The following is a 23382-nucleotide window of genomic DNA, read 5'->3' on the forward strand; positions in this document are numbered from 1 at the left end:
ATTATCTACTACACTCACTTCTATTTTAAAAAGTCTTTTATTAGGCTGAAAAAAAAATGTTGATTAGTCAGGGGTACGGTCACAATTTTGCCTACTCTAAAAACAATATTGATAATATGAATAGTTAATTATGTAACTATTTGACAACTTCCTAACTATGACCTAGTTTACCGTTTTTTGTAAACGCACAACGAGACGTGTGACCGTACCCTTAGAAATCATGCCTAAGAATTAAAACGCACTGACCTTTGTTTAAAATCACTGATTCTTCAGGAACATTCCGATTACCAATTTGTTGTCTGAAAAATAGAAAAAAAAGCAATTAGTCAATATTTTATGAAATATAGATTTGCGTAAAAAATCTGTGTATTACCTCGTGATTTCCAGAAGAGAGCTAACCAGGAACCAGCAACCAGGAACCAGAAACTGGATAAACTCACTATCACTGCACTGAAACACTATAAAGGCCTTTATAAAACACTACACAAACACTAAAAAACGATAAACAAACTCGGATTGAAAAATAGCTCAAAAATCGAAAAAAAATCACTACGTGTCGACACCACGTAAATTACTTGAATACAAGCGAATATTTTCCTGTTTAAAAATACTGTTCATCACTAATAAAACTTCGAAGGATATTTATAATTACGTGTTTCTAATGAACAAAAACATCACCAATGAAGATGAAATACATAGCGATTTGTTTTTTCTTTAGCATCACCAGTTTAATGGTTGGTCCTATAAAACCTTGTACCAGTCAGAAACTGGTTGAAGGGATGAATAATTATTTAATGTCAACTAAGAGGTCTTTTTCAACGTAAATTACCATTTAAATCCATCCTTGTGATTTGTATTTGCAAACATCTAGTAAAATTTTAACATCTGTTGGATGAAATTCGTAGTCTTCTTGGTCAAACATAGTTGCCAAATTTGGCACAACACTGTTAACGCATATGAAACACTTTCTAGTCGGCAAAACGATCAAAAAGTCTAATTATATCAATTCAATATCACTTAATATTGTCCTTGTAATATTTTAATGGTTTTTATTCACTTGTTCTGGATAATAACATTAATGATGCACATTTTTCACGATTTGTAAAGTTGATCTTTTGTTCTAGTGCGTTCTTTACTTTATTTTTTAAATGTTTGAGGACCTCTGTTTTCAGAATTGGATTTCTGTCGAAAATAAATAAATTAATTAAAAAAAAACATTACATTAAGTATATTACTTGCATATAGAAAAGCAAAGAAAATACTAAATGCTATAGTAAATGCTCATTGATATGTGATTAATGAAACTATTTATGAAAACCTATTTACATTTAAAATACCTTTATTTATAAAAATGTCCATATTAGGTTCATAATTCGCAATAAGTTTACTTCAAAATTGAAATTAGCACCATATTTTTTTCTTTTATTTGTTTTATTTGTTTTTTAGATATTTTTTCTATAATGGTATTTTATATACTAATTTTTCTATACGAGTCGCTTGGGAAGGTTGCGCAATATTGTGCATTTGTGGCTTCGGCAAGCATCTCACCGGCACTTGCAGATACCTTAGAACCAATCTTATTGGCCGAATTAAAACTAGGTGGGCGATTCTATTATTTATGATAAGGGGAGGACACATGCATTTACCTAGACAAATTGTATGAATTTAACAATAAATCACACTTTTGTAACACATTTGAAGTGGATGGACGAAACCAATATTTGCTCCTCAGGGGAGGCCGATGTCGAAATATTTGAAATTTATACGAAGAAATTGTACGAAATGTACAATTATTCAGTTTTTTATAACTTGGAATTTGATAAATTTATTAACAGGACCGAACCACTATTTGCATATAAGGGGAGTCCTAGTAGCATAATATTTAAAATATACAAGGAATAGAAAATAAGTTGCTTTTCACATAGATTTATTTTGTATAACAAATTTGATGGAAATATTCAGTAGAAGGACGCTTTGAACTTAAAGCGTTTTTGTTTAAAAATACATAAATAAAAAGCAAAATTACTTGAAACTTACAATTCATAATATATGAAGTGATTTTTATTATAGTTATCTAGTTACGTATTTGATTTATATTAACACTAAATAAATATTTTTTTGGAAAACAAAAAATAATCTTTTCCAAAAAAACGATCGTGTCTACACGAGCAGAAAGACTTTGTTTTATTTTTTATTTTCTTATAAATTACAATCTGTCTAAATAAAAAGTTTTTTTTTGACAAATAACATTACAATTTTAAAAGGAAACCCCAGTGGTTCACCTATCATTAATGTACTAAATTATATCTTAATTAAATTTTGGTATCAGAAAGACGTTGAACCATTCAAATCAAATGCTCAGTTTTCTCAAAAACTACAATTCTTTGCATATTTTACGCTGTATCTCCAAGACGGCTAGATCTGCCTTTGTCGAAAACTAATCAGCATATATGCTTAACAACAGGAATCGAATGTTTTTTAATCATTCAAATCGGGTGATATGTGCGCCCAAAAACGTGGACATAAAAATTGTATATATACATACATACACACACGCACACATCTATATTTTCTAAGGTATTCCAAACTGTGCAAAATCCTTCAAAACATGAAGATATGCTAAAATTTTCATTTTCAATTTTTGGGCGATCACAATAACTTACCCAATGAGAACTTAAAAATAGATTATTATTTAAAATAAAGAATTAATTTTCAATATGTGATTAATTTAATTCTTCAAAATATTACACGAGTTACATTTTTTATTTAGGTAAATCGAATTGAAAGCATATTAGAAAGATATTATATTTTCTCTATTAATTAATTCTTTGTAATTTTTCCATACTTGACTTAAACTTAATTCACTAATCTAATCTAATAAAAATCAGCAAATTACTTTTTTACCCTTTATCTCGATGGGGCAGAATCCGAATAAATTGCTTTAAATTTATTTTTTTGAATTACTCTAAAATAGAATCACTTGAGTCTCTGTAAATTTTTAACTAATCGTCGGATTGTCTTAAAATATATTTTTAAAGTTGGCACTTCCTACAAATCATATGGATTATTCCATAGCAACACCATATATGCATAATCCAATAATGATAAGTACTGCACTTATGTGTATGAATTCATAAGTTCAATGTTTTATTATCATATTTATTATTATCATTTTTTCTATTTTTCTAACAGACCTTTTTATTTCCACTTGACCATTAATGAAAATGAAGAACGGTAAGCCAAAGTTCAGATCGAGCACTCGGTTTCTTAATATTTCAACCTATAGGTATAAATGATTTTTCACGAAGGCAAGAAATACTCGAAGTTAAACGGAGTGTTCAATTCATATTGATTATCCGACGATGTCAGAAACAAGTCCGTAAAAGATTTGGCAATTTATTTTCATGTCGATGTAGATATACGAGAATTGTTATACATGGCTTTTGGCATTTAGAAGTTTTTGACTTGCACATGTAAACTGAACATATGTTAACATATAAAAGACATTTAATGTAGGAGGATAATGTTTTGAATCTTTTTGTTAATTGCAACATTTTTATATTGAATCAGATATAAAAAAAGAATTTTGCGATTATAAAATTTTAAACAGCCGATTGCCCAATATTATGTTAATATGTAAAACATATTGATGAAGAAAATTATGTTTTGTGAACTTAGTTAGTGATTACAAAATAACTTTTTATCCAAAAATGGTCAAACTGCATTTAACATATAAGTGAATTTTTCACATAGTTTATAAGAATATTACCAATGTACCTAAGAAATTGTTCAAACCGACACACAATGTTATGGGGAATGGTTAGAGATGGATTTTGATAATATTACCCATGATCTTTTTAAATCACGATATAGTAGATACATAGTTATGATAGTAAATATAATGGTCTTTTAATGTTTTTGTACATTTGGAAGTTATTATTTATAGTCCAGTCATTATAGTAAGTTCACTTTGGTCCAGTCATTTAAGCTTAAATTAGGTAAGAATCTCGGAATTCGAGATACCGAGCTGTAAGTCTCTAAGTACTTGTATATTGACACCCTAAAATTTTTTCCAAACCTACATATGGTATTGACATCCTACCATATACAGGTTTTGAGACAACTTTAGGGTGTCAATATACAAGTTTTTACAGACATACAGCTCGGTATCTCGAATTCCGAGATTCTTGCCTAATTTAAGCTTAAATTACTGGACTATTAGTGATATATTTAATATTCCACTAATTTCAAATTAACTGTGCATCAAAACTATTACGTTTCCTTTGAATTATGTACATTGTAGGGAGCTGTTTAGAGCGACTCATAAAAAATAATTCTTGTCAGAAAACTTATATATGGAGTTCTAAATCGTTTTCCGCTCTTGCGCCGAATACTAAAATCCTTGCTGGCGCAATACACTTTAAGCTGTATTATGATTTATTGCAACATTTATTTCCGCGTACGCGAACTAATGTTACGTAACAAAAGTAGCTCACTGCCCGTGTAGACTTGAAATATATAGAATACACATTTTCATTAGTTTTGAACCTAGAACTAAATCAAAATTATATTCTTTTGAAAACTATTTGTTGAGCAATTTCTGATTAGGAAAATATTGCCGTTGCGAATTATATAAATTAATAATTAATTTAATTTTTATATGAAATTCTTTATATTCTAAATTTTTAAGATTTCAAATAAGTTATTGAAGATGAGCACAAGGTTGAATTGTTTAATTATGAGACACATATAAGTTGTTTTATATGAGGAGTTGGTAGCTATAAATGTGGTCAAACTGAAGTACGGTGAGGTTATGACGAGTTTTTGACTAAATAAAGGATCCAAACTGTAGTAAGCATAATCTTTATTTCTGTCGTTGAATGGAAGTCAAAAGTCTGCGCTTTGAAAGACTTTGAAGTTTAGAGTGAATTATGAGGCTTTAGCTTTTTTTATATGAAAAATCAAGATTAACAATAAAGCAAAAATAAATGGTGAGTACTGTGACAACAAATTGCAGATAATATAAAAACAATTAAAAAAATAGCTAATTTTTAGACGGGGTTTAAAAGCGTTTAGATATATTTGGGATGGTCCACTCGGGTTATTATCACCTAAAGATGGTGATTCCATTCTTATTGGAACTTTAAAATGGATTGGTTTCCTCTAATACTTTATTGGTTTCCATTTCGAATAATCATATCTATTAAGATTAGTAAGTATTCCGCCAGAATGTTGTTCCGCGTGACTCTCAACTTTTATTCCAGAACATTCCTAAAGTTGTTGAATACTGTTTTATGCCAATATGAATAAAAAGTGAGTTGTTTCAAGTATAATTCAATTTGTACTAAAACCAATCCAAATACCAAATTTTTGTCCATCAAAATTATATGCTCATGGAGGTGCATATAGTTTCATCAGAGTTCTTGCACTTATATTTTCACTCAGAGCATCGAATTTTATATTAACGATCCAATGTGAAATATTAAGGTATGAATATGAAAAAATATTAAGGTATGATAGGAAAATAATATTAAGGTATGAATTATGAGTATGAAAGGATGTAGTACATCAAGTTGTTGACCATCAGAAATATACACAGTTGTGTGCTCATGCAAGTTCTTATAAGTTCCATCATACACCCACAATCAGGGCAAAAAAAATTATATTTACCAGTATGAATTGATAGAGTAGGTACACCAAACGATGATAATAAAGAGATGTAGTACATCAAATTGTTGGTCATCAGAACTATGCACAGTTTTGTACCTGTGCAAGTGCTTGTAGTTTTATCACACTTAAGCCGTAAAATTCATATTAACAACCCAGTATAAAATGATGAAGTAGATACACCAAATGATGAGTATGAAAAGATGTAGTATACCAAATTGCTGTAGTTCAGAATTATGCACAGTTCTGTACTCATGCAGGTGGATATAGTTTCATCATATGCTCAGGGCATCAAATTTTATATTATCGGCCCAGTATGAAAAGATGAAGTAAGTTCACCGAATGATGAGTATGAAAAGATGTAGTATACCAAATTGCTGTACTTCAGAATTATGCACAGTTTTGTGCTCATGCAAGTGCATGTAGTATCATCATAGGCTCAGGGCATCAAATCCTATATTAATCCAGTACAAAAAGATGAAGTAGGTACACCAAATAATGAGTATGAAAAGATGTAGTACACCAAATTGTTTCCCATCAGAATTATGCACAGTTGTGTACTGGAGCAGGTTCATATAGTTTTATTATACACTCACAATCGAGGAATCGAATTTCATATTAATCAGTATGAATTGATGAAGTAGGTATACCAGCTGATGAGTATGAGAAGATGTAGTCCACCAAATTGTTGTCCATCAGAATTACGCACGTTTTATGCTCATGCAAGTGCATGTAGTATCATCATAGGCTCATCAAATCCTATATTAACCCAGTATAAAAATATGAAGTAGGTACACCAAATGATGAGTAAACAAATTGACTACATGCTGATTAGTTTTTCAAATCAGTTGTGGCTTTACAAAATATTAACAAAAAACATGTTATGTTACCCTGTTGGCCATCAATTATATTCATGTTACCAAGCAAGTGCATGCAGTTTCATCCTTCACTGAGAGGGCACAGAAAAGCGTTTACTTTTCTAGTTCTCTCGTCGGTTATTTGTTTGCATGACGTACAAGCCGCGTTCGTTGCATACATGTGTTTCGCTGGAGGTACAATGCTGCTTAATTGTTATTTCAGTATTATTAATAGCGTTCGCCGGTTGCCCAGACGGCGGGAGGCGGTAGGCGGGCGATAGTTGAGCGGTAGGGCGATAGTTGGGCGGGAGGCTGCATTACAAGGGAACGATATGCAGTCGTGCGAAACGAACCGTCGCCGACATTCTGTAAACAATGATAGATGGATAAGCCAATGATACCGTTGCTCATTTGTTCCCATTAATGGATTTGCTCTCGCGAACTGAATTCATGCAGCCGAAATGATGAAAATGAATTATAAACCAAGAGCACGAAGAAAGTATCTTAACCATATCCCATGTTCAATACGGCAATTCGATCAGTTAATAATTTCAAATTGTTTTATAAACATAATCTGTCCAAAAACTATGTTGAAATTTAAATTGTAGATATATATTTTCAATTTACTGTATCAATCATTGCTTAATGCTAGATATTAATTCTAGTACTGGTTGTGTAGGTACAATTTTATGTGAACAGTTTTATGTTACCAAGTTAGTATTGAATGATGAACTATATCACATTACTAAATTCTCGATTAGTTTCTCAAATAATGCCAGACTTTACAAAGTATTAAGCTTTTCGTTATCTCATGAATAATATCTTTAATGTTATTTAAATAACTAATGTTATTTTATATTAGAGAGAGGCTTACAGGTCCACAGGTAGAAAAGGTACACTATCATCACCTCAGAATCAAGTATAGAATTTTCAATGATCTAATTGTCAAGAAGGCAAAAGATGTGTAAGCTGCTATCACATTAATTAATTTCAGAAGATAAATAGTCACGTATCAATATTCAAAATAAAAATAATTTTGTTGGTAGTTTTTTTTTAATTTTTGGATCTTTTATTCAGTTTATGATACCTGGATATAATTTATTTTCAAGTATATGTTAATATGATTCTTTTTAGTTAGATTTAATAGTTTTTTAATAACCGTTATAAATGCTGTGTGGGGTTAGGATAAAAATGATCAACTGAACCTTTACCCTGGCCAAAGTATAAATAACTTAATGATAAATAAAAAAGAAAATTTAGTTTAAAAAAAGCTGTTTTACAAGGGATTTGTGCACCGCTCAATTCTAATAGAAATGGTTCAGAATAGTTTTGGATTTAATTCGTATGTCCTTGTTTGTGTTTGTCACAATAATCTGAAACAAGGCTACGTGTAATAATGAAATTTTGCATTTCAGTGTTGAAATCTAATTTTGGATCAATTCAATAGGTCAAACCTGCCAACCAAATTTAGATTTAATTTGCTAAAATAGAAACGATGACAGAATACACTACTGTATTGCAAAAATGTAGTTGGCAAGATTTTTTATTTACAACGTTGCATTTTAAATATTTTTATGTACGAGTAGGTGCAAATGTTTTATATCGTTAGAGAAGGGTTTATATATTTATTTACATATTTTCATATTCAACTTATAAAATTTTTACAGAAAAATTTATATTAAAAAATATTGCTGATTCAATCAAATTCAGTTCAATGTCTTTTAAATATTCAATAGAACTCACAATTCAAATGCTCTAAAATACCTTTTTAAAGAATAGAGCTCGACAATAAAATTTTATTATATAAATCAATTGAAGAACAGCGATATTGTGCTTTGATATGCGGCAGTAAATCAAATTTCAATATATTTCAGAGACAATAAAATTGTGAGAAGTTCTAATTCTATGCATACCCTATTAATATTATCTATAAAGGTGGTCACCAAAAATAGGAATCTCGCAAAAAAATATTTTTTACTCATTCGAACCACTATAATAAGTATGGCATTATTACAATATTTAATATATTCGATAATAAATTATTAATGTTATTTTATATACATTAAATACTAACATAACTCACTGCAGTATCTCTAGAAAAGAATTTATTTTATTCATAACTGAGCATAAGGAAGGAATAGCTAATAAAATTATACTAAAATAGAAAAACATATTATAATATGCCACAAGCTTATTTCCTCCACATTAAATAAATTTATAATGCATCTATGTTTTCTTAACATTATACATAAATTACCAAGCTCTCGTTCTATTAGCAACTGCTTCGCCGCGGGTGCAAAATGACTGTTATTGTTTGAATGTGAAACCACGGCATGGTACTCCGCTGAACAGTATAACGACTGATGGATTGTTTGGAACTGAATTAGATTTAGTCAGTTCAAGAGGTTGATTATCAATCAACCTAGTTTTGTAAATTTAACTTTATGAATACGTGAATCAGATTGTGAGTTCTGATGTAAATCATGTTGATGGTTTGATAAATGCGATATGACGATAATGGATCACCATTGAAAATATGTGATTAATTACATTGTTTTCCTAGGCATTTCATAACATATAGTACTGTTATCACTGTTATGCCACTTTAAAACGCATTTTATTTATTGTTTGTTATTTTACAACGCAATCAAAACATAAGATTCCTAAGTGGCTTTTGATAAGTCTTGATTTTGTTATTAGTATTTTTCTAAAACTGACGTTATTGGATGCAGCAATTCCGGTGAAGGACTATTTTTATCTAAAAACATATTATCATCGATATTTTTAGAGATAATAAAGCCGATATGGACCCACGGTGTGGAATTATGGGGATGTACACGAAAATCCCACATTGATTCAATTCAACGAGCCCAATCAAAAATTCTTAGGCAGATCGTAAACGCTCCATGGTATGTCAGTAACAAAATTATTCATGACGACTTGAGCATACCATTTGTGAAAGATGTAATTAGCAGTACCAGTCATCGCCATTTTGAGAAGTTGGAATCCCATCCCAATAAAATACTGAAACATCTTCTTGAAGAACCCCGATCTAGGAGGCTCAAATAAAAGTTCCAATTGATTTGAAGATAGATCAATCTCGATAAAGACTAGACTCAGTCCTCGATATATACTTCAGCTAGATTAGTTGTGCACTCAATGGAGTGGCATTTATTATAATTTTTAAAAATTCAGCCAATTTATTTATGTGTGTGTATGACTGTGTGTGAGTATGTATACTGTGTGAGTGAGTACAAACATAAGCACAATAGCTCATGGAATTTTGGAAATTCTGATTGCTATTAAATAAAATATATATGTAAAAAAAGATATTTTTAGAGAAACGTTTCTGTTATTTATTATCAGGCTGCCCTAGGTGGTTAATGCATTTGGAACTTTGTGGATGTAATGTAAGGCTAAAGATCTAACCATTATGGCAATGCCCTAATTTCCGATTTTTTGTATCTAATTTCAAATGGTACCTGCAAATATCATTATTATGAAGTTGCATAGAATGTTCAAACTAGTTTGAATGCCCCAGAATCCTTCACAATAGATTTTTACTATTGGGGATTATTTTAATTTAACATAATTTTAATCGATATCATAAATAAATTATTTACTAGATGTATTATCTGGAACATTGGTAGTATCTTTTAATTTTAATATAGATATGATCAACAAACCATATTTAGAAAATTGTACATGAATAAAAGGAATCCTTGTTATAATTATTATTATTACATATTATTATTATTATTATATAAATGATATTTTATATGATTCCACTCATAAATATCACACTGTCTAAGAATTTGATTTTTCAATTCTATCAACTATTTTGAATTTGTAAAGATTTCAGATAAAAGTGACAAAAAAAACTAATTGCTTTAATTAAAAAGTTAATAAAAACTAAAATTGTCTTTAGAAATTTGTTGGATAGTATAATTTTATAGTAATTTAATGTGCAATAAATACATACTAATTTTCATATTTTTGTTAAATAATTAATGCCTCACCTATCATGCAACAATGGTTTTTATATGATTGCTTCATTAAACTGAGTTAAATGAACTAAATCTGGTTGAATTGGGCATACAAATTTAATCATCTGAAGAATAGGTATTTAAAAGTAAAATTGGCCCACCAATTCAAGTGCATTTATTTTTTTTTGGAAAAAATATGAATAATCATATTTATTTTCATTTCGATTATAATTTATTTTGGTCCAAGAATATGTTTAACAGCTATATTAAGTAAATAAATAATTATATTTTTCATATTTTTCTTTCACAAACAAGAGCTTTTACTTCAAACACATTTGTAGAATTTTCGAAAGGTAAAACAATTGAAGTTAAAAATCTTAGAAACAGCCATTTTTAACTTCTATATAATGAAAAGCTTGAACTTACCAGTTGATGTTGAAGTTATATTTTATTTGCACAATATATATTTGGAAAGCGATATTTGGTACAATTCTTAACGTGATCATTCCTTTGGAACACATTTCGAAATTACATCAATTTAGTATTTTACATAGCTCGCCTTACATTTTGCATTTTCATCGTTGACACAACTCAAAATGTATAATGCTAGGAGTATTCGCAAGCGTTAATTAGTTTCGTAGACGACTCTCATATAATGAAAGCAGGAATTGCTAATAGTTGTTCGTGAGATTGCTGATTTAATCTTAAGTTTTCGCGATTACATTGTATTCTTTATCTTCTCTTCTAATCTTTCTCAAGCGTAAGTTACTGTTGATTTAATTACAGAAATTTGTAACACACGTCTGTTCGTAATAGCGACTTCGTGGCCAATTTGGGATAATGGTAAGTTACATAGGTAACAGGCTAAAAGGTGTTGTACTTGTAATTAGGAGAGATTGGGGTTGATTAGAGCAAACCTGTCAAGAGAAACTATATTAAGATTTTACCAGAATTTTGCGGGATTTCGTAATAATATATTTGACATCATAGAATATCTTCTAGTTCCAAAATACTTCCAAAAATTATAGACGGTTGATTGGAACAAATTTGTCGATGACTTGAGACAAAACTTAGGCATGGTATATATATATATATATATATATATATAAGTATTATTATATAAAAATATTACATGAGCATCTATCAACCATATTCTACATCGTGAGTATATGAAAATATGTTCCATACATCAATGTAACCGCGGGGTATAATTCATTGCATTTTTCTAAAAGCTTTTATAAAATATAAGCATATATAAGATTTACTTCGGTCTATACCTCGAAGACAACGAGTAATAGTTTGCTGTTTCTTTAGTTTTATGGTTCAGCATTTTTCTTGCGGGATTCGATTTGCTCACCTTAGAGTTTTTACGCAATAAAGATTCATAGTGATATAGACTTTGCAACCATGTGTGGTGTAATAGATTTTTTTTAAAGCTCAAGCCAAAGATAATATTTTTTATGGATTTGTTTTAGACATTGTATATAAAATCGAGGAAAAATTGTGAATTTTGTATAATTTCAGTATTTTATTTAACTTAAGTTATTTAAATATATTGCCACAAATAAGTTTACCTCAACCTGGGGTGAACAAAGTGAAATAGATCATTAAAATTTCGGACAAAATAATTATTCTTGATATTTTTTAATAGATTAGTTAGAACATATATGACTTCATCACGATATTACGAAAAATTCTATTTAGTAGATGAATGTATCATATTTAAGAAATTAAACACAAATTTTAATATTAAATTTAAGTACAATTGAAAACCATTCAAGCAGATTAGATCAATCAATCAACTATTCATATTGCAATACACGGAATTGATATTTTTTGTAATTGAGCTTTTCATAAGTTGATAAAATTTGCACATAATTTTCATCATGCTATCTATTATCGGAGAATAAAAATATAATAGATATTTGTACACACACACATATATATATATATATAGTATTTAGTATTACCTCTCTGTTTGTTTGTATACAGGTAGTCCCAGAAATCAACATGAAAACAAAACAGGGTGGAAGTATTGACCGTAACTGTCCTGAAAAAAATAGAAAAAAAATCTGATGAACTTTCAAGTGCAAGAACTTTGTTGAAATTGTGAAAATTGTTTAGTTATTTTTGTTAATTTTCATTATTTTCGTTTATTTGAACTTTGGAACCCTGACCATGAATAATATTTCTACAATCTCTGTCAAAATAAGGATGCAATTGCGCCAAATTTTTGAAATTTAAGACTTTTTGTTAAAATATGAATTTAAAATTCATATTTAGTTAATAAACTTAGAGAGGCCCTTCTTTAAAAAAAATTACTAAAGATTGTTGACAAGTTTCATCAAAAGTTGGCGCATATAATCAGGATTGATAATGGTAAAATACTGATACTTTGATAATAAAAAAATGAAGACGTAAAAATGAGTTATGGGACACCCTGTACAACAAAAACTTGCTATTTCTTTTTTCTGCACACATTCAAGAACCGTTGCGGCGCGTAAAATTCAATGTTTTGTAAAATCTCAATTTCTTAAAGCAATAGTAAAATTTCAGTCATGATAATTTTCATCTCAAACTTAAGCACTACTGAGATTTTATCATTGGTCTTGAGAATCGTGGCAAACATCGCTTTTACGAGTTGCGATAAACGCTGTGGCCACTAGTGAATTGAAGTTCTGTTTAGAACGTCGAACTCTTCCCCTGAGATTATTGGTTAGTGCCATCCACGTCTTCAACGTAAAGTTTGCAGAAGGAGAGCTGAAGTATATACGATATCAATTTCAAAGATAGTTTGAGGTAATCAAAACCGCCGTTTGCTTAGAGAAATGATAAAACGTCAAAGCCTCAAACCTTCAACATTGATACACATGAAGTAATTACATCTGAAAAAATGTGAAAGAAAAGTGCTCCGCAAATGTTTTACCAAAATATTCACTCAACCATTTATTCGCTGGGATAAAGAAACGCATCATCCACATTTACTATATGGGCAAGTATAATGGTTCAATTAACAGTTCCATCAAATCTTCAGATAAAATTATTTGTCTTGAATTTGATATTGATATAACTTGGGATGAGTTCAAATTCTAAATTGACAAATGACTTCTATCCTATGTATATTACAGACCTAGTTCAATACAAAAATCGCTAGAATTTTATACCGGTGGTACTTTTTTAATTTTTGCTAATGTTTTGTACTTTTAGCGAAGCAATTTATTTTATCCTTGTGGTCTGTTAGTGGTTTGTGCATGTGATACAACCTTTAGCTCGATTTTCACAATAATCTAAATTTAACACTGAACGCCATAGAAATTTAGTTTACTAAATCAAATGCTTAGATTGTACACTAATATATATAGGTGAAACTATTCAAAATCTGAGCCTTTATCAATTTTTTTTATAATATATGTTATCGATATAATTATACTATGCAATCTGGATCGTTATTCATTTGTCTAAGTATTTCGTCAATATGTGTATTATGTCAAGGCATTATCTACATTTCTATCTACATATCACAAAGAGACTTTTCCTAAATGAAAAAAAAAATTATAATTAGTCGTTAACATGGTTTAAAATGTCATGTTTCCAACCAACAAGACGTGATTAAAAATCTGAGCCTTTATCAATACAATAATAATTCTTATAATTGCGGATTTTATATAAAAAAATATTATTTCAAGCTCTCTTTCTACAAAGTTTAGCACTTGTGCACAATTTCAGTGAACATACTCGAGTTTGCTCTCAAGTGCAATTGCGACTCTTGGTCATTCGATACGTTCTAATTCCTGAAGTCGTTGGTTGGAGGTAATACACCTTCATTTATTCTATTTATAGAACTTTGGGGCTTATTCTAGTAGATATATCAGTGCTGAATTAAAAAATGAGCTTTTTAAAGGATCAATGGTACTGTAGTGCCAATGTCTATCTCTATGTTCTGGAAATACCATCGATTCTAATAAAATGAATTTTAATATAAGCGGTGTAAAGTCGTGTAAAAAAAGCAAATCATTCTCAATTTACACGCATCTACTATCTCTCAAACTTGATTTCTTCTTCTTCAAATACTATATTTATTCTACTGAATAATTATATGTGTCCCATTATTTAATAGTGCATGTATTAATATGTAGATGTCAATGTCATAGAGGAATTTCTGGTGATGAAGTGTATGTTAAGCTAGTGTGAACTTAATTAACTAACTACACGATATTATCGTCCAAGGGTCCTTTGATGCAATCACGACAAGTCGATTGGTTATATGTATCAAATTAATTACATAGGATGCATAGTGCTACTGATATCATTACATTCATTTGCATTTAATAATTAGAGTTTATCATTTCTTAATGAAATTGTAATAAATTTATTATATATAATGTGATGATCATTTATATTGCTGACATGAATTGTAGTGTTAGCAAGTTGATAAATTTTTGTGACAGTAGCTCGTGAGGATTAAAATCGTTGTTGATATTTCGATATCCTATTCTGCTAGTGCAGCCGAATTATGTGCATTTTGTACATAAAATTGAGTGGCAGCTTGCATGCTTATCACGATATCGTATTAGTTTTATATGCAAACAGTGCGGCCAAATCATGCCATACTAATTTTGCATCGGTTGCTGTCATATTTATTACGGCCGTCAACGATTGCGTGATCGAGGTAGAAGACCATCATGAACAATATATATTTATGATATATTGAAACATTGATATATTGTTAGAACTTTTATTGATAATTTGAAACACAAATGAGCGCTTTGATAAATATAAATCTATTGAACCGGAACGTTGAATTGAATTTTTTGACGAACGCTGGTTGTAGTGAATGTAAATGTAAATTGAGATAAAAAAGAATAATTGAATTTGTAATAATGGTCTAGATTTTAAACGGCTGTATTTTTCATAACGTTACTTGACGAGATTGAGAATGGAATACTTAGTATTGCTACCTATAGACCAATGTTATGGCAAGGCTATGTTACGCTGCGTTTTCTATATAAAATATTACTAAAAACTGTCAAAATGCTTTGTATTTGCTGTGCTACCAGGTGTTTTACACATAAAATCTAACTTTTCGCATGCATTATGAATGCACATCACATAGATACAATTATGATAACATTCTTTTTTTGCCGTGTGTGCGTTTTCTGGGTTAGGTTTTCTATCAGAAACGACTGACTGCACAACAACCACATATCATTTTGATAGTTGTTAGACCATTTTATATGAGAAACGCAGCTTATCATAGCCTTGCCATAACATTGGTCTATTTTAAGGCAGAATCGGCTCCTTAATTTTGATATTTCTAACAAGTTCTGATAATACATATGATATAATTTATCTCCGTCCTCATAACTGCAATATTTCGAAAATATTTTATAATTTAAAAATGGTTTGATATGTCACAAAACTTATTTTTGATACATATCAGATATGGCACCTGCTTCATAAAAGTATTTTCCTACCAATATAGGAAACTGTCACAAATATTTTCCACGTGTTTTTTTCTGGAATAATCTGATTATGTATTCTCGGCTTGCATAAGCTAATAACATCCGTGGGAGCAATGAAATATGAACTGAAATACCGGTAGCATACAGCCACATATTATCTATATATTCCGATGATCCTCCGTTGAATTTTATTTAAAAATGGCATTTCTATGGAAATCCGAACCGTTTTGATCCTATCGCACGAATCAGGGCGGAAAATTTTATGCAAATGGATTACAAGCGATAACCTCTCATAATATGCATAATCCATTTGCACATGTGTACTTATTACATCATATTCATGTCATGGGCTCGTTTTCATAAAGTATAAGAACATTAGTAAAGTACGCAGTTTCGTTGTTTTATTTAAATTGAAAAATGTTATGAACATATTATTGAAAGTTATACCTTATCCTGGAAAAGTTAATGTATTTGTTGGAGATATCAGTGAAATCCCATAATTCTCATGTAATGTGATAAATTAACACAAATATACTTTTGTGATATGAATCATATGAAAACGTCATGAAAACGTACTAGCAATATAAATTTTAGTTTAGATTTAAATTCATTTAACTTGTATTTCAATGTTATTATTATTGCAAAATAAATTCTTCAATAATGTAGATCAACAAATTTCCTTTGTGTTACAAAATTTGTATGTATTTTTTAACTATAATAAGTCTTCAATATTTTCAAAGCAGTATGTTCTACAATGTAGTAATTTAAAATAAGTATTGTTGTAAAATTAAAATAAATGAAATAATTAAACAATAAATGCTTTATTTTTAATTAGGAAATCAGATCACCAGTATCATCTCTAAGAAAAATGTACCGACGAAATTTATATTTTGCATGGGTTGAATAATGTAGCTATTATTTCGTAAAATCTCTTTAAAATTGAAAATAAGATGTTGGACCTGTTTGCCCTTGGCAGCCCCATTTACTACGCCCTTAGGGTAAAATGGATCATGTGACAAATTTGTGAAAAACAACAAAATAGCATATTTCTACAATGATGAATTAGCTGAAAATTTTACTGAACCTAATCAGATTGTTCTTTGTTTGATATGTGTTATTTGTTGAGATATAATTAAGCAGTAATATATATCTAGCAAAAATATACCTATGTAAATTATATATTACATGGGTTGAATAATGTAGCTATTATTTCGTAAAATCTCTTTAAAATTAAAAATAAGATATTGGACCTGTTTGCCCTTGGCAGCCCCATTTACTATGCCCATAGGGTAAAAAGGATCATGTGACAAATTTGTGAAAAACAACAAAAAAAGCACATTTCTACAATGATGAAGGTACCCAGATTGTTCTTTGTCAGACATGTGTTATTTGGTGAAATATAATTGATTTGGTTCTTACAATATAATTGCTCGTATTGAATTTGTGCTAATGTGCCCCGTCCTACCCTATATAAAATATATGTATGTACATGTAGATATATGTAATATTCAAACTTCCGTATAATTAAAATGAAAACGAAAGCGTTTTCCTGCGTTAACGCATATTAATTACGGGAACGGACGCGTAATGCACAGATTCCATCCGACCATCATTCAACACTCTAAAACAAACTTAATGCCGACGCAGAACAATTAGTCTTCAGTTAAGCATTATTAATAGGTTGTCTTAAGACGCTAGACCGCCGCGGATTAATATGCTGTTTGGTGCCTAACGCTTTCACGAAAAATTGCAAGGCAAGAATCGCTATCGATCAACGGAGATCGGATTCGGATTTTATATAATGAAAATTTAATTTACCAGAAAAGAAGATTTAATACTTATTTTATATAGTTGATTTTTCATTATACAAAAATCGGTTAAACATCAATTTATTTAAATATTGGTACAAGCAGTTAATTAGAACTATTAAATATTATTTAATAGATAAATGGTAAATCATTCAATAAATAATTTGATAAAAATATATTTAGAAATTATCTCAACTTTCTTGAACTTCTTTGAGATCAATGAACACACTAAATAATATACAAATGTTTTTTGTTATACTTTAAAATGCAATTCATCATACTAGAATTCAGTAATTGTTTTGATGTTATTATATGCCTTTTTGAATAAATCGCAATCCAGTTGTGAAAAATCAACTATACTCGTAGTATTTATTGGCATATACTATATACTCACGAGGAGCGACTTTTACTTGAGGTTATATTCGAGATCTATAACTTTGACATCAAAGCTGCCTGATGTAAAGCTTGGGCGTGGCTGGGATCAAACCAACCATCCGAGGACAAGTTTGTGCTAGCCTACGTCCGAACTGATTACGAAACCGCTAGGCCCATCTCTGAATTAAGGTATCGAATTGTTAAATTTGAGATAGTAGAAGTGGTAAGGCCTTCGATCAACAATCACAAGATACCGGGTTGAATCTCGAATTGCGTTCAACCTGTTATCAATCAAACAGTAGTGTGTTCTATTTTCACATGAGAATATGGTTCAAAATTTTATTTCTACATAAAAAATTCTTCCTGGGAATACCACATTAAATATCATCACAATGGGAAAAGAACAGCCATTGGACTGCTTGCTACTAAGAGAAGTCAAAACTAGAATTGAAGGTAGCCTTTTATTAGACATTCGTAAAAACAATCAACATAATAATTTATAAAATATCAAAAATTGTTATAGTTATTCAAATACAAATAAAAAACAATTTATTAAATAACAGCAAACTATTCTGTATTATTAACGATAACTATGATTAATGTTTTTTTTTAAATTTTCAAGTTTTCCAGTTTTAACTGAATATTATAGAAATAGGAACTTACAATTTAGTAATTCAAAAAATCTCAAACGTGAATGTAAAACTGTTTACTATAAAAATATAGGGGTCTATATTCTGCCGCATAACAGAAAAATGTTATGGCAAAGCCATGTTGTGTTCCGACTTCCTCACATTTTGCTACTGAAAATCATACTGAATACAGTCAAAAGATCATGTATTTGCTCTGCATTCAGGCGTTTTACACATGAAGAGGAATGTCGGATGTTATGAAGCTGGGTCAGAAACACACTGTTATCTAAGATCGTTTTTTTGACATTTTCTATCTGACAACCTGAGAAATACGGCTAACAGCATACAAACCGCATGGCTTTTTCATTATTTAGTATGGAAAGTTCTTCATAACATGGCCTTTTTACATAACATTTTTCTGTTATAGAGCAGAATCGATCCCAAACTTTGTTTTCTCGAATTATACTTGATGTAAGAAAGTTCATGCATAATTTAGAATCCAAGAATTAACTAAGATAATTCAATAACACCAACTTGTTATTTTTTATATTAGATGATAACAAGAACTTAAGAAGAACTTTCTGGAACTCAAAGAATCGCGTATTACTAAATTCGGATATGTAGGTATATGTTTATATATGCATATATATGTTATGGAAATATATCAAGACTCCACATTTCAGTGGTTAATTATTACATTACTGTATATTTCGATATTATATGCATGCAGTTTTGATATGCATAGCTCGCGGAAACTGAAACTTTATTACACAATATCATATTGCATAATGCCTTCGTACACTGCGTGGATATTACCCATATATTTTGGCTTTGGCTTGGATATACGCACTAATACATTTGTACCAAATATGCAGGAAACTGCATCCACTTGTGTCGATAGAGTCGGAAATCGAAAACCGATTCCTATTTTAAAATGCAAATCAGACAATTGTTGAATCTTCCACGAGAGCTTGGGTTTTATGCTCGACAAACTGTTTTCTACACAAATACATATTAATCTTGTTTGTCGTTCGTTTTTCTATCCTTTGAAATTGGTGATGCTTTATTGATTTATTTGCTATAGCTCTGTTCATACAATAGAAAATATTAAACAGATTTGAATAGAACAATGATTTTGTTGGTTTTGTGCTGTTTGCACTCGCGTTTTCCCATTTATTTGAATGATATTTAAATACTAGATAATATCATTAAATAAATAAAAATACACGTGAATTGTTAATAAATTAATAACTTATATATCTTATATTTCTTTGTTTCTTTCTGTATATACTGTTGTGGCTGATGGCGTCAAATTTTATTCTAGTCGCCGATCAGTACTGCTATTCAATTTGGTCTGATGTTATATTATTTGATAAATTTCAAACAAAAAAAATAATATTAATTTTTGTACAATACTTGGTAGATATTGATTATTTTAAACTTTACATTTCAATATTGAAAGATCAACATCAAAGCAAAATTTACATTGCTGTAACTGCCGAATTCAACTAAATTTATACAAGTGATAGAACTAACTAGCTGAATACTGCTCAACTAACTTCCTACATGACTAAAACTAAACCAACTGACTTCATTATTGCAAGGTTTTTCATACTGGTCAATAGGGTTATTCAACCATTTTAAGAAAACATATATATTATGGCTTCTTTACTGTTGTTTGTATTCGTACACGTTGTAAGGCTCTAGAAAGACAAAGAACAATGGATGACTAACATAATGTAATGACTAAAAGATATATTGTATTCTGTGACACAATTTACATTTGTCCATATCATACAATTTACATTTTATCCAATTATCTTTACTTGAATCAGTATCTAATGTTGCCAGTAGCGCCATGGTTTTGTTTTTACTAATCCCAGATGTGATATTTTTACATTAAGCAAGATAACTAGGGTAGGGCTCTAAGAAATTATAATGAAACCATAGGTTCAATGTCGATTAGTTTTAAAATTTAAGATTTAAAATTTAAGTGTTTAATAATCAGCTCTATATTTATAGTCTTCATGGACAGAGGAAACAAAACTTATAATATTTTTTGTGAATAATTAACAAAAAGTAGAATCAACAAAACAATATCGTATATCTTAGGATTAATTTTACCATAATATTCAGTATTTTTTTTAATCATTATTTGTCATAATATTACTCAGACTTAGCTTAAATCTTAAAAATAATAACTAACTTTTGAAAATCAATGGTAATTGTCTTAGTGACAGAACAAGTTTAGCAACAACGCTCAACTAATCCCAACTCGGAATTTCAAAATTAAAAAAAGATTATAAAAAAACCGTTAGAATTATACCCAGAATCTCTGTAATATTAAAAGTACGATAATTATATGGAAGATTAATATTTACCTGATTAAAAACAAATAACTTTTAACTAAACCAGACGAAAACTCGTAATTAATGACTTTTTTACTTTTTGGTATCAAAATAAACAAAACACCACTCTTTTGTCCAGCGGCCACTTGCGATCGCGGGTTATTCACTTCTTCCAAATCTCTATACGAAGAATAGTTTTCGCGATATTTCAATTGCTCAACTTGCCTCTATGCTCAACTAGCCCCGATCTACCGTATTCAAGAAATTTGGCGATCACAAGAATTGTTACACATTATAAAGACAAATAAGTTTGAAACGAGATATGATATATACAATTCAAAATCAGTCGATATTAATAACGTAAACCAAAAATTTATGATAGTACAATTTTATGATTTGCATATCTCATCGAGACAAAAAAATATTTTAATACAATTTAAGATCCTATTGACAAATGCCTGTTACTACTTGCCCCGGTTGCAATAAACCCCTAGCTTGTCTTTATATAAATCAAAAAACCACCCGTACATTCAGATTTTTTCCAGAATTTACTATTTTCCTTCTATATCTGCTTATTATAAATCTTCTACATTTCCATATTCCACTATGTTTTTCTTTTTTTCCAGTGGTCATTGGTCCCAGCTGCCAATAAATTATATCAAGTGCTTCGCCGTAAGGTGGAACACGGTCCCACGGCAACCCACTGCAGTCCGAACAAAGCGCCCGCGGGACCGGTGCCAGTGGCGGCAGGTAACAGCCTCGGCGGGCTCTCGGAGACGGATAGCGAATCGGAATTAAGACCGAGAGGAATACCAGCTTTGACGGAAATTCCAGCCCTGACGGAATTTTTGACTCAAGTGATTGCAAGAAGGGAATTGTGTGCTAAAAGGTTAGTAAAATTTTGAGATTGCAAGATAATATGAACAAACTTTCGAGGAATAAGAATATTTAATAATAATTGATGAAAATTAATCATTGATTATTAACAATTGTTTTAAATATTTTCAAGTCATTTTTATTAGCATTAGATCTGCTCAAGCCTTTACTACCAAAGTGTCTCAAAAAAAGAATCTGCAATGATTTATTACAAAATATCACATAACATCTAAGAAGGAATCGCTGGATAGCGATCCTTCTCACGCAGTCAAATAATATATACCTCTAATAAAATATAGCTGAATGTACTTTGTATAGTTTGCTTTAATAAATAAATAAAAAAAATCTATTAAGTACTATTTATGACAATAGTACTTTGATGCTGTAGTCGCACCTCACCTGGGAGGTGACAACGATCAATAATAGAAAATAATAAAATTTTCTATGGGCATGATAGCCCATAGGCATATCTAAAGTGGTTAAAAAGATAAGTACTATATATGTGAAAAAGCATCTTATACATTTTTTAAGAGAGATTTCATTTAAAAGCTAGCAACCTATAAGGGCTGTAAATACTTTAAATTTCATCGTTCGTATTTTATAGATTTAATAAAATAAAGAGTCTACATTTGGGTGATGATCTTTGTACATATATGGTTACAAGACATGAAGAATTGATAAACAAAACCAATTCGGAATGCATACTAATCATTTACATTATATCCTATTTTTTATTTTTTTATATAAACATTTTGAAACTGAATCAAAAAGGTAAAACTATTTACTGTAATTATATAAAGAAAATAAGCAATTATTTGAGAAATTTGAAGTCCTAGAACCTGTATTTCCCCAAAACTAATCGTTTCTTCACACCGGCAACACAAAATGTTTTATGAAGTCATTTTCGTTTTTTTACGATTTTTATAACTTACCTTAAGACATGTTAATAATAAATAAATGACTTATAATTAATATATAAATGAACTATATTAATATGTAAATTAGTTGGTATAAGCTAATTTGTTATAATTGGGGCATTAGCAATATTACGTTTTTTTTATTTTACCATATTTTGAAAAATATCAAACGTACGTTGATAAACAATACTGTTCGCGCCAATCAAAGCATGCGGATATATTTGATATAAAAACAAAAAAATCATCTATCGAAAAATATTACAAATCAGTCAATCACTCAGAACGTAATCAAAAAAGTATTTAAATTATTGTAAATACACTTATAACTTGTTATTAATACAAAATAAATATATACAGTTATCAATTAAGTGTTTTACATATGATCCTTCGAAAAGCAAAATTCAATTCAACCTAAAAATCATTGGTCCTTCGAGCCGGATTCAACATCATCCTAAAT

Source organism: Ctenocephalides felis, unplaced genomic scaffold, assembly GCF_003426905.1.
Source record: "Ctenocephalides felis isolate EL2017-DRISC unplaced genomic scaffold, ASM342690v1 CF-g0.4_SCAFFOLD_00845, whole genome shotgun sequence".
Classification (NCBI taxonomy): domain Eukaryota; kingdom Metazoa; phylum Arthropoda; class Insecta; order Siphonaptera; family Pulicidae; genus Ctenocephalides; species Ctenocephalides felis.